Here is a 14,979-nt window from a genome sequence, read left to right on the forward strand (position 1 = left end):
TTTAAAAATCTCCAACCTTTTAAAAACAGATAAATTTAATTTCCTCCCAAGTAATAATAGTTATGAAGTCATGGGCTTGACATGCTGGTTATATTTTTCTAGTATATTTTCAAGCAAATCTTAAAATAAAAAATTGTTTATTTCCCCATTTAATACAGGAGTTGGCAAACACAGCCAAGCCATTTGAAAATATATTCTCGGCCGGGCGCGGTGGCTCAAGCCTGTAATCCCAGCACTTTGGGAGGCCGAGGCGGGTGGATCACGAGGTCGAGAGATCGAGACCATCCTGGTCAACATGGTGAAACCTCGTCTCTGCTAAAAATACAAAAAATTAGCTGGGCATGGTGGTGCATGCCTGTAATCCCAGCTACTCAGGAGGCCGAGGCAGGAGAATTGCCTGAACCCGGGAGGCGGAGGTTGCGGTGAGCCGAGATCGCGCCATTGCACTCCAGCCTGGGTAACAAGAGCGAAACTCCGTCTCAAAAAAAAAAAAAAAAAAAAAAAAAAAAAAAGAAAATATATTCTCTATGGCTGCTTTTTAAGCTATAATAGCAGAGTTCTTGAGACAGAGGCAATACGGCCTGCAAAAACAATCATATTTATTATTTGGCTCCTTAAGGAAAGGTTTGCTGACCCCTGAACTTAAATTATCTCCATACTGTGAACGGAACACAAACCTACTCTGTAAAATGTCACCCAGTGCATTTATCAAGAGACAGTCTATGTTAGATCCTTGACAACATTTTTCCAGAATCAGCAAATACTTTATCTTTTTATTCTGGACATGAAATATTTAATCAATAATATATTTTCTGAGAACTTTGATGATAAGCCTATTTGAGATCAAAAGAAAAACCCAGACATTAAAGATAATGTATATATTTTTAAATAAGGGGAATGTTTGCCTGTAAAAATATCTAATGGTATAAAATCTATTAAGTAAGAAGTCAGAATTTTCATTCTAACCCATTAAAAACAAAATTCCTTATATTTCCTGTGAGTAATTTTCTGTGTCTATTTAAGAGAAAATACATTCTTTTTGTTTTTAAAATATAGGATCTTTTTTAAAATTAAAAAACATATAAATATGCATAAGTTGTTTATATCTTATATATACTTCTTTTGTTTAGAAGTATAAGTAATATGCCTAAAATTATAAGTTGTTTAATGTTACTTCCAAGTATTTCTTGAGTTTTATTGAGATGTAATTTCTATATTGTAAAATTTACTCATTTTATGTTTACAATTCAGTGATTTTTAGTAAGTTTACAGATTTGTGCAACCATTACTGTAATCCAGTTTTAAAACATTTCTATCATTCCCGAAAGATTCCTCATGGCCATTTGCCTTTAATCTGTGTTCCTGCCCCAGCCTCAGGCAACCACTAATCTACTTTGTTTCTATGGATTTGCCGTTTCTGGACATTCCACATAAATGGAGTCATATAATTTTTTGTGTCTGGTTTCTTTCACTTAGCATTTCAAAATGACTTTAAGGTAAAAAGGATAAAGGGTTCAAATAGCCCAACATATCTTTCGTCTTTTGCTTAAGTTGCTCTAGTTACAGCCAATGATCTGTTTCCTTTGCTTTGGAAATTTGCCTTTGAAACAAGCAATGATACCAGTTCCAGCTAACCTTTGATGTTTTAAAAGCAGTTCGTGACATTCATCACTTCCCAAACCTGTATGGCGCATATGCAGATGTTGATATTTGTACAGCACTCTGGAATGAAGAGAAGAGGCTGCTCACTGCTGGTAGGAACAGGTCCAGGTGGCTCTGGGTCCTGCCTGGCTACTTTCAGAGGAATAATATCTTGGTACAGCTGTAACAAATGTACATCAGCCCAGTTTTCTATGCCACACAGGCTAAGAAGTTCTCCTACAAATCTAGTGGTTTTGATGTAACAAAACCGTCTCAGTGTTCTTATGAAAGTGTTATATGGACCCAACTCCAAGATCCCTTTTCTCAACATCATTTTGTCTAAAATGATGACTAAAAGCCTGTTCAAAGACAAGTCAAAATCAGTAAGGAGCTGAGTTAGTCTTCTCTCTAATATGTTCACAAATGTAGATGTACCTATTCCTTTTTAAACAACTGAATAGAATCCCATTGTTTCAGACATAATTAATTTGATCCGTTCATCCTTTAGCTTATTTTCCTCCTTTTTCATTATATGAGCAATGGTAAAATTTCACACTGCCGCTTGCATGTTCTTTCCTTCTTGTGCAAATATCAGTAGAATAAATTCCTTCAAGTAGGCTTGCTGGGTCACAGGCTGTGCACAATTCAAATATGGATATCTGTTACCTGAAGTGGCAGGTTGATTAGGGGATCCTGGCCACAGCTGATGATGGTCCCAGTGAAAGGCTGTGAGTACTAGAGCAGTGGTTCACAGTGGGGATGCAGGTGGGTGAGGATGAGTGTATTTCAGTGTGTCCTGGATGTGGAAGTTGACCAAGGATTCCGATACGGGCACTACGTGCATGGGTTCATTTCCAGGCCACTGCAATAAAGTGAATATTGAAATAAAGCAAATCACATGGATGTTTTGATTTCCCACTTCCTATAAAAGTTCTGATTACACTATACTGCAGACTGCTGTGAATACAATGGTGTTATGTCTAAAAAACAATGTATATATCTTAATTAAAAATTGTTTAAACTAAAAATGCTAATGATCATTTGAGCCTTCAGTAAATTGTAATCTTTTTGTTGCTGGAAGGTCTTGCCTTGATGTTGATGGCTGCTAACTAATCAGAGTGACGGTTGCTGGAGGTTGGAGTGGCTGTGGCAATTTCTTAACAATGATGTTTGCTGCATCAGTTGACTCTTCCTTTGATGAAAGACTTCTCTGTTGTATGCTATGTTGTTTGATAGCATTTTATCTACACTAGAACTTCTTTCAAAATTAGAGTCAATCCTCTCAAATCCTGCCACTGTCTTATCAGGGAAGTTTATTTAATATTCTAAGTCATCTGTGGTCATTTTAGCATGTTCTCAGCATCCTCATCAGGAATAGATTCCACTTCTTTTGCTTATTCATAAGAAACACCTCCTTATCTGTTGAAGTTTTATCATGAAATTGCAGTAATTGTCACATCTTCAGGCCCCACTTCTAATTCTGGTTCTCTTGCTATTTCTACCCCATTGTGGTTACTTCCTCCATTGAATTATTGAACCCTTCACAGTCATCCATGAAGGCTAGAATCAGCTTCTTCCAAATTATTGCTAATGTTGATGTTTTGAAATCCTTCCGTGAATCATGAATGTTCTTAATGGCATCTCCAATGGTGTATCCTTTCCAGAAGGTTTTCAATGGACTTTGCCCAGATCTATAAGAGTAATTACTATCTGTAGAAGTTATAGGCTTATGAAATATATTTCTTAAATAATAAGACTTGAATGTAAATTACTCCTTGATTCATGGGCTGCAAAATGGATGTTGTGTTAGCAGGCATCAAAACAGATTAATCTACTTGTATTTTTCCATCAGAGCTCTTGAGTGACAATGAGCAGTAATATTTTGAAAGACCTCTTTTTTTTTTTAACAGTAGGTCTTAACAGTGGGCTTAAAATATTCAGCAAACCATGCTATAGACCAGGCATCCCTAAACTGCAGCCCCCTAAGGCCATTTATCTGGCCCCCCGCCACACTTCAGGAAGGGACACCTCTTTCATTGGTGGTCAGTGAGAGGAGCACAGTATGTGGTGGCCCTCCAATGGTCTGAGGGACAGTGAACTGGCCCCCCCTGTGTAAAAAGTTTGGGGGCGCCTGCTATAGACAGATATACTATCATCCAGGCTTTGTTGTTCTACTTAGAAAGCACAGGCAGAGAAGATCTAGCCTAATTCTGAAGAGCTCTAGTATTTTTGAAGTGGTAACTGAACATTAGTTTCAACTTAAGTTATCAGAGTCATTAGCCCCTAGTAAGAAGAGTCAGCATGTCTTTTGAAGCTTGAAGCCAGGTGTTAATTTCTCCTCCCTGGAACATGCAAGTGGCATGTGAAATTTTTCTCTGTGCCATATGGAGTCCTATATGGCGTCTTCTTCCAACAGAAGGGTGATTCATCTATGTTGCAAATCTGTTGTTTAGCCATCTTCATCAATGATCTTTGCTAGATCTTCTCAATAATTTGCTGCAGTTTCTACCTTAGCATTTCCGCTTGCATTTTTATGTTTTACAGGCCATTACAGAGTCATTACTTGGCTAATGTTAACGTTGGGTCTCAGGGAAAAGGGAGGCTATATGAGAGGGAGAGAGATGTAGGAACGGCCAGTTGGTGGAGCAGTCAGAATACATACAACATTTATTAAGTTTGCTTTCATCGCTGAGTGTGGTGTCTCACGCCTGTAAACTCAGCACTTTGGGAGGCTGAGGCAGGTGGAGGTCAGGAGTTCAAGACCAGCCTCGCCAACATGGTGAAATCCCATCTCTATTAAAAATACAAAAATTAGGTGGTGTGGTGGTGAGTGCCTTTAATCCCAGCTACTCAGGATGCTGAGGCAGGAGAATCGTTTGAACCCAGGAGGTGGAGGTGGAGGTGAGCAGGGATTGCATCACTGCACTCCAGCCTGGGTCACACATTGAGACTCCACAGCAAAAAAAAAAAAAAAAAAAAGTTTCTGTCATATGGGTGCAATTTGTGGTGCCCCAAAACAATTACAGTAGTAACATCAAAGATCACTGATCACAGATCACCACAATGTAAATAGTAATGGAAATGTTTGAAATATTTTGCGAATTACTGTGACAGAGACACAAAGTGAGCATGTGCTGCGGAAATTTTGTGTTGATAGACTTGCTCGACACAGGTTTGCTGCAAAACTTCAATTTGTAAAAAAAAAAAAAAAAAAATGCTATTATCTGTGAAGAGCAATAAAAGGAAGGGCAATGAAGTGAGGTATGCCTGTACTAAAGTTTGTTTCTGTGTTTTCTGCCCAAATGGTTCACTGCGGCTCTGAGGATTGAATTTGGCATTGAGCTAATCAGGACTGTCAGAAGGGGAACTATGGTTTTGGGGTTTGTTGTGCTTGGCAGTTCTAAGGAAAGTAACCAGTAGAGCAGAAGAAAGTGGCCTTACAAACTGATGCTAAAAATATCTCTGGTCTACATAAAGAAAATACACAGAAACCTCTCATAGCATTTCTTAAAGACAGAGTAGAGTCACCTTCCTACATATCAAACATTGTCTCTGTACTGTCCTTTGGTGATGAATTTTTCTCTGCCAATCTACATTCACTGCTTATTTTTAAACTTTGGAAATGGGTGAGTGAGGCCTAAGAGTGAAGGGGCTGAACACACAGCAACATTTGTGTGTTTTTGTGCACCATCAAGGAAAAAAACTGCAGCCTTTTGATCTCTGGGCATCTACTTTTGCACTGTAATAAAATAATTCTAGGGCACAGTTTCAAGTTGTAGGACAATGATACTCTGTGGATTTCAAGGAGGGGGGGAATGAAAGAGGATGTTTTTAAGTGGGGGTAGAAACACTTTCAAAATGAATGAAACTCTTTGAATTACAGTGTACTGTGAAATAAAGAAACAGTTGTGGGTCAACTTCAAAATTCTGGTGTTTTCATCTCTTGGAATTTCTTGGCAGCGTCTCCCTCTTGAAGGTTTATAGTGAGTATAATGCACCATTTCTACTGATTAAAGAAAGTTAACGTGGTGTCAAAAAGCTACTTGGGAACCAGCCTGATTACTGGGTTATTTCTTAATGAGTTCTGGCACATGGTTCTCATCTTTTTAAGAGGGAAAAATGTAACTCGGCAGCATTAAGTTGAAACATAAGCATTTTGGCAAGTGTGGAGATGCAGCGCAGCTGGAGAAAAGCTCCCTGCTTTGAAATCTCATATCTCAAATGCTACATCCATTTTTAAGCACATTGCACTGTCAGTTCGGGTTTCAATTTGAACAGGAACTGGGGCCATTCATTGATATCGTAATAAATCAAAGATTGGAATCTATTCACTGGTTTGCTCTCTCTCTCTCTCTCTCTTTTTTTTTCACAAATAATCTGTGAGGACAACAGGTGGAGGACGATGAGGGAGGGAAATGCGAAGCAGTGGTGTTGCTCTGTTGGCAGAAACCTTCAGACAGTAATTTAACCTGTGGTATGATCTTCACCTCCTGAATCAGCATTCCTCTGGTTAATCAGGGCAACACAAGGCACTGTTAATTTTTCTTTTAGAAATGCCTTTTATTTTTTATTATAAAGTACTACATACCTATTAGATGAAATAAGGGAAAAATTAATTGGTAAAGATGTTGCGCCGGGCGCGGTGGCTCAAGCCTGGTCAACATGGTGAAACCCCATCTCTACTAAAAATACAAAAAATTAGATGGGCATGGTGGCGCGTGCCTGTAATCCCAGCTACTCAGGAGGCTGAGGCAGGAGAATTGCCTGAACCCAGGAGGCGGAGGTTGCGGTGAGCTGAGATCGCGCCATTGCACTCCAGCCTGGGTAACAAGAGTGAAACTCCGTCTCAAAAAAAAAAAAAAGATGTTGCATACTGCAGCTTCCAGCTTTCCATCTTTGATACACTATTATCCCTGTAATCCAATACAAAGACCTTCTATAAAGACCTCAGTACCCTAAGCATACAATCTAGTGGCTCAAGGGGCATTCAACAAACGCACATCAAGTTGCGTACCGAGTCAGGCACTGGACTAGGTGCTGAAAATGCAAAGGAAACACAGATTTGGTCCCTGACACACAGCTCTTAATATAATAGATAGTGGAAAATGATGAGCAATTAAACTAGTGACTAAGTCTGAGAAGTTACTGTGTATCTGAAGGCTGAATGAGTCTGTATAAAGACTAAAAGAGAAGAAGTGAGAAGTGGCATGTTTTTCCTATCAACGCATGTGTGTTTTCTATGAATCTTGGCTTCCTCACCTGTGAGATGAGGAGGTTAGACCAGATGGTATGCAGGATGATCAACTTGTCCCGACTTGCTTGGTACTTTCCCAGTTACAGCAGTGAAATATCCTAGGAATCTTTTTAGTCTCTGTTTTCAAACTTCAAGTCCCTTGTCCTGGGAGCCCTCATAGTCCTGGGAGCCCCCAGAGTCCTGGGAGCCCCCAGAGTCCTGGGAAAATGAATTGGGTTGGCCATCCTTTTTTGATAAGATGGAGTTCGCTCTTGTTGCTCTGGCTTGAGTGCAGTCGTGTGATCTCTGCTAACTGCAACCTCTACCTCTCAGCTTCAAGTGATTCTCATGCCTCAGCCTCCCGAGTAGCTGGGATTACAGGCATGTGCCACCATGCCCGGCTAATTTTTGTATTATTAGTAGAGATGGGGTTTCTCCATGTTGGTCAGGCTGGTCTCGAACTTCCAACCTCAGGTGATCTGCCTGCCTCGGCCTCCCAAAGTGCTGGGATTACAGGTGTGAGCCACCACACCCGTTGGCCATCCTATTTATATGACTACTTCTCATTCTCATATTCCATGATTGTATTTTGAGAAACAGTACTCGGTGATGTTTATAATATGGCCACAGAGTAAGTTGCTTAGATTAAAATATTTTATGTACATTAGCAGCACTATTTTTTTTTTTAATCGTAGAGTGTGAGTTATTTAAACACATTTTAGGCAAAACAAGCTTTGTGTTCTAGCTTGTGACAAAAACATTAGTATTACATTTGTGGGAAAATGAGTTTTATTCTTCCCAGAAAATATCTCACAAATAAATATTTGCAAGCACTTTGCAAGGTCTCAGAGTTTTATGCAGCAGTTACCTTTGTTGTGATTCTCAGTTGTGTCCTCTAAAGTCTGGTGTAGTGGAAAGAGTACTGGCTTTGCAGTCAGGCAGTTTTTGCTCTTTTATTTACTAGTCATGAGGACTGAAGAAAATAACTCCTCTGTGATATAAAATTTCTTCTTTTATAAAATATGAGTAATAATGGCCACCTGATAGGGCTGTTAGGGGAGTCAGAGTACATTGGCTTGTAGAAGTGCTCAATGCAGATGTTTTATATTTCTGTAAACAGTTTGCTTTCTGTTATACTTAAAGGGATCTGGATCTGTTTGAGATTTAGCTGACAGAGATGATCTTTACAGGACTGTATCAACAAAATCTTGAATATGAATACATGTATGTGCACATATACAAGCATATGCATATACAAATATATATTCTTCATTAATATTGCACAAAAGAGCCAAGCCATGTTCTAAATGTTACTGCTCAAAATTAAGATCCAATCTAGGTCCTAGAATCTTGCAAATCCCATTTAAAATAGGGTTGAAAGGCAGGCACAGTGGCTTACGCCTGTAATTCCAGCACTTGGGGAAGCCGAGGGGGGCGGATCACGAGGTCAAAAGATCAAGACCATCCTGGCAAACATAGTGAAGCCCCATCTCTGGTAAAATATAAAAATTAGCTGGGCATGGTGTCGTGCATCTGTAGTCCCAGCTACTCAGAAGGCTGAGGCAGGAGAATTGCTTGAACCCTGGTGGCGGAGGCTGCAGTGAGCTGAGATCGCGCCACTGCACTCCAGCCTGGCGACAGAGCGAGACTCTGTCTCAAAAATAAAATAAAATAAAATAAAATAAAATAAGGTTGAAAATGTAATTAGTATGATGAGGTAAAAATGGGTTTAACTTGTCCAATAGCCATTAAGTCTAATGATTTATTTGTCTTAAAACAAAAAAAGACTGCATTTTTTTTTTTTTTTTTTCTTTTTGAGATGGAGTTTCGCTCGTTACCCAGGCTGCAGTGCAATGGCACGATCTCGGCTCATCGCAACCTCCGCCTCCTGGGCTCAGGCAATTCTCCTGCCTCAGCCTCCTGAGTAGCTGGGATTACAGGCACGCGCCACCATGCCCAGCTAATTTTTTGTTTTTAGTAGAGACGGGGTTTCACTATGTTGACCAGGATGGTCTCGATCTCTTGACCTCGTGATCCACCCGCCTCGACCTCCCAAAGTGCTGGGATTACAGGCTTGAGCCACCGCGCCCGGCCAAAAAGACTGCATATTTGCAGGTAATACCTTACTGACTGCTGATGCAGAGGTTACTCTAACAAGGGTAATTTTACATTTTATAAAGAAAGATCTAAAGTCAAAATTCTTAAACGTACACCAAGAATGATGGCTAGCGAGTAATAACAGCTTAAGTTAAAAAGCTGAACAGTAAGTTAATTCTTGGGTGCATATATTACAAACGCTACTGTGAAATAATGGGTAAGTAAAAAGGAGGACAGAAAAAAACATCCGATGCTATAATGCATCTAAATAAAGGATGTGAAACATAAAGATTTGTTCTACATCTTCACTGGAGATTGAAAAGGGCGAGGAGGTCTCGCTCCTTGAGACGCATAACTGTTTGCTGACAAGTTGGAGCATCATTAGCCAGTGTTCTAGAAAGGGAATAATATATAATTCCTCACCAGCTTTACACTGATATGATTCTTAGCCAGGAGACAAGTGTCAGTTTGTATTTCATAAACCAAGCAGTTTTCACATCTCCATTTTCATTTGTCTGTATAGACAAAAACGTGTGGCCGCCTGAGACACAGGCTTGAATATTGAATGACCTGGTTCAGAATCCCTCACCTGAATGTTGTTGAGACCCCACTGTGTGCAGGGGTGCTGTGGTAAGCATCGGGACGGATGATGACAATGATGATAATTAAATGAGTGAACAAACAAATGGCAGGCATTATTTCTTACCCTCTAAGAGTTTACGGTTTTGCTGCGGAGGAATGATTTTACAAAATAACATAAGCAATTTAGCTGAGATTATTTAAACATGAGTTTTGGAACATTTTCCCCCAGAATCAAAAAAGTAGAGTCAGTTCCAAAGCAATGCTCTAAAACCTTAGAAGTTTCCTTGGAGTAGCAAAAACTTTCCAGGAAGTGAAGCAGTTTATAAATAGTTTCAGATCTTTGTGGAAATACACAGAGGAACTGGCAGAAAATGAATCCATGGAGCTTTTGACAAGACCCATCTAAGCAAGATCTAAAGACAACATCGAATGGAGTTGTCTGTGGATGATGTGCGTATTGTCAGAGACAGTCATGCAAATTAATGGCTTAGGTGGTGACAGGGTTACAGCCACAACAAGAAAGTGAGATACAGTTAGTGGAATTCTCAAGTGCTCTCTTAGGATGAATAAACCTTAAGAGAAACACCCTGCTCTTATAGCAGATGAAGAAAGGCGGTGGAAGAGATAGATTCTGGTAAGGCAGAGTATTCTCTCACACTAAAGATGACATTTCTGATATATGAGCATGGGCTTTCACATGGGTTAAATGGGTGCAGCAAAGAGCGTTACAGCTGTTTTTGGATCAAATGAGTCGTTTAGGATTTGTAATGTAACAGGCATCCGTGGAAAATATTTTAGTATTTTAGAGAACTGTACCTTTTGTGTGTCTCTAAAGTGTTATTTGAGGGGTCTCTAGGAAGGCTTCCCTTACCTAATTCTCTGTCAAACTTCTGAATAAAGGTCCTATTATTAGCAATCTCTGTGTGGTGACCATCATCATTTCCCTTTGTCTCTCTTTGAAGGTGAGTAATTGCCAAGAATGGAAGTACCGTCTCTTCATCACTCCTTGGATCAGTGCTTATCAGACCACTTTCTTGTTTGATGACAGAGATGGGAAAACTTGAGAACACTTCTTAGTATAGAAGGCGGAGGGGCGAAGAGAGGCTGCAGACATGGTGTTAGAGTCCCGGATGACAGCAGTGCTGGCTTATCAATGTTTTCAGGGCTTTGCCGAATGAAACATGGGATTTGTGTACAAGAACTTGAGAGCCCTTGTGTTTACTCTGCCTAGGAAGTACCCACTGGGATATTGTTAGGATGAAAGTAATGAAGAAATAATAATGATAATAATACCTTATTATCATTTTAAAGTTCTTTCAGCATTGTTGAATTATAACATTGCAATAGTGGGTAAGTTATCAATACCAACGTCCATGTAAATCTAGGTCAAAGAAAACTTAACCACGGGGCCGAAAAAAATAAACTCAAGAGATTGCCTTTAGCAAGGTCACAGAGGAAAAGTTTCCAGCCCTGAGAACCCCATGCTTTCCTTCCTGTTTCTTTTCATCTGTATCCATTCTGTATTCCAGTACTTTGTATCTAATGTTCTTCTCCCAACCCTATGCCTTTCTCAGTACGAATATTTTCGGCCCAAGACATGAGGATATTGCCACTGTTTTGGTGATTGCTTTTGGTCTTGGTGTAGCAGCTTTTAAATTCCCATCTTTTTTAGCAGCTGCAGCCAGACAAACATATGAGTCAGTGGGAGGAGTTTAGAGGAACTGGCTCAGTTCTCAAGGGAGCAGTAACCTTTTGGCAGTCCAACAAAAAGAACATTTAAAGTCCAGTGACTGCAAAAGCTCTCTCTGTACATGTGATAGCAACTGCAGTTTTCCCAAGGTCTACTAAGGGTTTTTTGTTTTTTTTTTTTTCTTTCAGGAAGAGTCAGGTTTCTGCCTATAGAGAGATGCATTCCTGAAGGCTTAACTCTGACCTCATAGCTCAAGTGGATACAAAATAAAATCTGGAGACAGCTGGGAAGTGATAAAGGGCAGGAAAGAAATTTGGGGATATGAAAGTGACGATATTTTATTAAATGTTCTCACTAGGTTTTGTTGCCTATAGACTCTACAGTGCAAATAATACAGGACAGCTAATCTTTTTTTTTTTTTTTTTTTTTTTTTCAGTAGTTCAGGGTACAGGATCTTTCTCTTTACTGTGTTCACATAAGCGATTCTCCAAGAGTTGTTTTCCTACCTGGTTGGTGGGCCTCAAGAGCCTCCCAGAGGAATCGACATGGTCAACTCAATCTTTTTCACCTGTTCATCCTCCAGCAGTGGTCCACAGGCTGGGAAGTGCCTGTGTCTGAAGCTTCTACTTCAAACAACTCATCACTGACATTCGACTTTTTACGAGAATGCCAGTTTGATCCACTTAAGAGGAATACAAAGATAAGAGAGGCTTGTTGATTTCTACAGGAAACCAATAAAGGAGTGTGTGTTTCTTGCATGGTTCTTCCCTGTCCATTATTTCTTTTCTTCTTCATTGTTTATCATAAAAAAAAAGAGTAAGGGAGTCTTATGTAGAAGGGATGAATAATAGAAGGTTCTCTTTTGTGGCAAGTAGAAACAGATCCTTTTTCTAAATGAAAATTTGGACAACACTTTCTGGGATACACGTTTTGCTAAGATAAAATGACACAGGAAGTCTGTTGACACTGAAATAGGCAACATAATAGTATCTTAATTAACACAGAAGAAAGTGGCAATTAGAGGTCATTTGGAAAGCTGGAGACAGTGTCCCAATGAGACTGGAAAGTTTTACTTAATGTCTCAAGGTACCAGTCTGTATTCTTAGTTACAAATAACGGAAAACCTCTGTCCAACGTGGCAGAAAAACAATCCATTGGAAGGATATTGAGTTTCTTATAAATTGAAGAGCGGGCTCCTGATCAGATTTGGAAAGAGATTGGAAATCAAGGGAGGGTAAACGGCTTAGGATCCAGCTGAGATCACCCCATTGAAGCAGCCTTTCAGGATCCGTCACTTATTCCTGCTGCCATTTCAAGTGCTGCTTCTGGCAATGGACCAGTGTACCGCTGGCCACCGGCCTCTGGCCTCTGCTGTGGGGGCCAAGAATGTCTCTGACTCTTCCAGCAACTTGGCATCTCTCTCTCAGGAATCAAAGGGCTAGTCAAGAGCATCTGATTGGTTGATCCTGGGTCATACGCCTTTGTCCAAACAGCTAGGAATGGTGCCCAGGGTGGGGTGGAGGGTTGAGGAGAAGGAGACTGGGAGGTGAGCATTTTCATTTCCAGCTCGATTTAATCCATGTGTTCATCTTCCAGCAATGATAAGAAGCCCCTTATTATTATTTTTTATCCTGTTAGAGGTAATGACGTCTACCCTCCTTATACTTTTGCAGTGCTTCATATATTGGCCTTCCTCTATTGTTCTGTTTGTAATTTACGTGCGTATTTTTCCCCACCTGACAGAATTTATGGAGAAGAGTGCTTGCGTTGTGTCTTTAGCATTATAAACTACAGTGACTTACTGCTTAAAATATATTAGTTTAATGATTATGTTTAATGATGATGTCACAGGGAGAGCTAATAAATCAAAACAAGTGTTGAAGGAGTACTTGTTATATACTGGACATTTTTCTCATTTCGTCCTTATAACAATCCTATGAAGCAGGTTCTATTCTTTTTCATTTCATGCATGAGGAACTAAGGCTCATGTTAAATAAGTTGTCCTTGTTTATATAAATGAAACTGACAGGGAAGAGATTCTAGCTAGGGCAGTCAAACTACAGAGGCCATCATCAGAATTGTACTGCCCCCTGGAGGTGAATCGTAGAGAAGAGAAAGATGGATCCAATCTTAGACAACAGAGACTACTAATTTGCTGTATTTTCAATAGATGTTCACTTAGAATGTATAGTATTTATTTGATAGGAACCAAGGAAGAATTTTATATTTACTCATATAAATGAAATATTCTGTTGGATGTAATATTATTCTAAAGTAATAGGTATTGCACTAATAGGCAACTTGACTAAAAAAAAATCCCTTTTTTGCAGCATTCCTGGTTATGTGTTTGCTTCATAATATAATCAAATAAAATAAATATAAATAAACCCACATGAATATAGAATATTCATATGAGAGTTTTTAAATTTTGTATCTCCCATCAAAATTGTTGTCTTTTTTATTCAATTATCTAAAGTAATAAGATAGAACTTTACATTTTACTTCAAAGCATAAGAATTTTGATTTTTTTTTCATCAAATATATACTAAAATCCCAATTGGGCTATCTACCTTTGAAAAGAATTCTTGACTAAATATGAATAGGCTTATAGTATAAAGTAGCAATATCCCATTTTAAGGCATAAGTGTATTTTTTTTTTTATTTGTAAGCTGAGTTACGTCTAAGAACACATACTGTCTTTCATCAGAAATGATAAGAGCATAGTTTGGAGAAATGTTACTGCAAAAGAGCAACATGTCTGGCTTTCATGTACTATAAGTTCAAAGGGACTGTTTCATGCTGAGTAAGCACAAAGGAAGGACTGGAAAACACTGAAAGCAGCTCTTCTCCATGAGACTTAAGAAAACAGAATCAAGTGAATCTAGAGTTACCAAGCCGAATTTAAAGGTTATTGCTTGTATTTTTCTAATTTTTTCTTTCCAATCAATTTTATTTTTATTTAGTTATTAATATTTCAATTTTATTTTAGGTTCAGGGGTACATGTGTAGGTTTGCCATACAGAAAAATTACACGTCACTGGGGTTTGGTGTACAGATCATTTCATCACACAGGTAATAAGCATAGTATCCAGTAAGTAGTTTTTTTTTTTTTTTTTTTTTTTGAGACAGAGTTTCGCTCTTGTTACCCAGGCTGGAGTGCAATGGCGCGATCTCGGCTCACCGCAACCTCCGCCTCCTGGGTTCAGGCAATTCTCCTGCCTCAGCCTCCTGAGTAGCTGGGATTACAGGCACGCGCCACCATGCCCAGCTAATTTTTTGTATTTTTAGTAGAGACGGGGTTTCACCATGTTGACCAGGATGGTCTGGATTTCTCGACCTCGTGATCCACCCGCCTCGGCCTCCCAAAGTGCTGGGATTACAGGCTTGAGCCACCGCGCCCGGCTCCAATAAGTAGTTTTTTGATTCTCTCCCTCCTCCTGTCCTCCACCATCAGGTAGGCCCAGCGTCTGCTGTTCCCTTCTTTGTATCCATGTGTTCTCAATGTTAGCTCCCACTTGTAAGTGAGAACATGCAGTATTTGGTTTTCTGTTTCTGTGTTAGTTTGCTTAGGATAATGGCCTCCGGCTCCATCTATGTTGCTGCAAAGGACAGGATCTCATTCTTTTTTATGGCTGCATAGTATTCCATGGTGTGTATATACCACATTTTCTTTATCTTTCCTACTGTTACTGGGTATTTAGGCTGATTCTATGTCTTTGCTATTGTGAGTAGTGCT

Source organism: Saimiri boliviensis, chromosome 8, assembly GCF_048565385.1.
Source record: "Saimiri boliviensis isolate mSaiBol1 chromosome 8, mSaiBol1.pri, whole genome shotgun sequence".
Classification (NCBI taxonomy): domain Eukaryota; kingdom Metazoa; phylum Chordata; class Mammalia; order Primates; family Cebidae; genus Saimiri; species Saimiri boliviensis.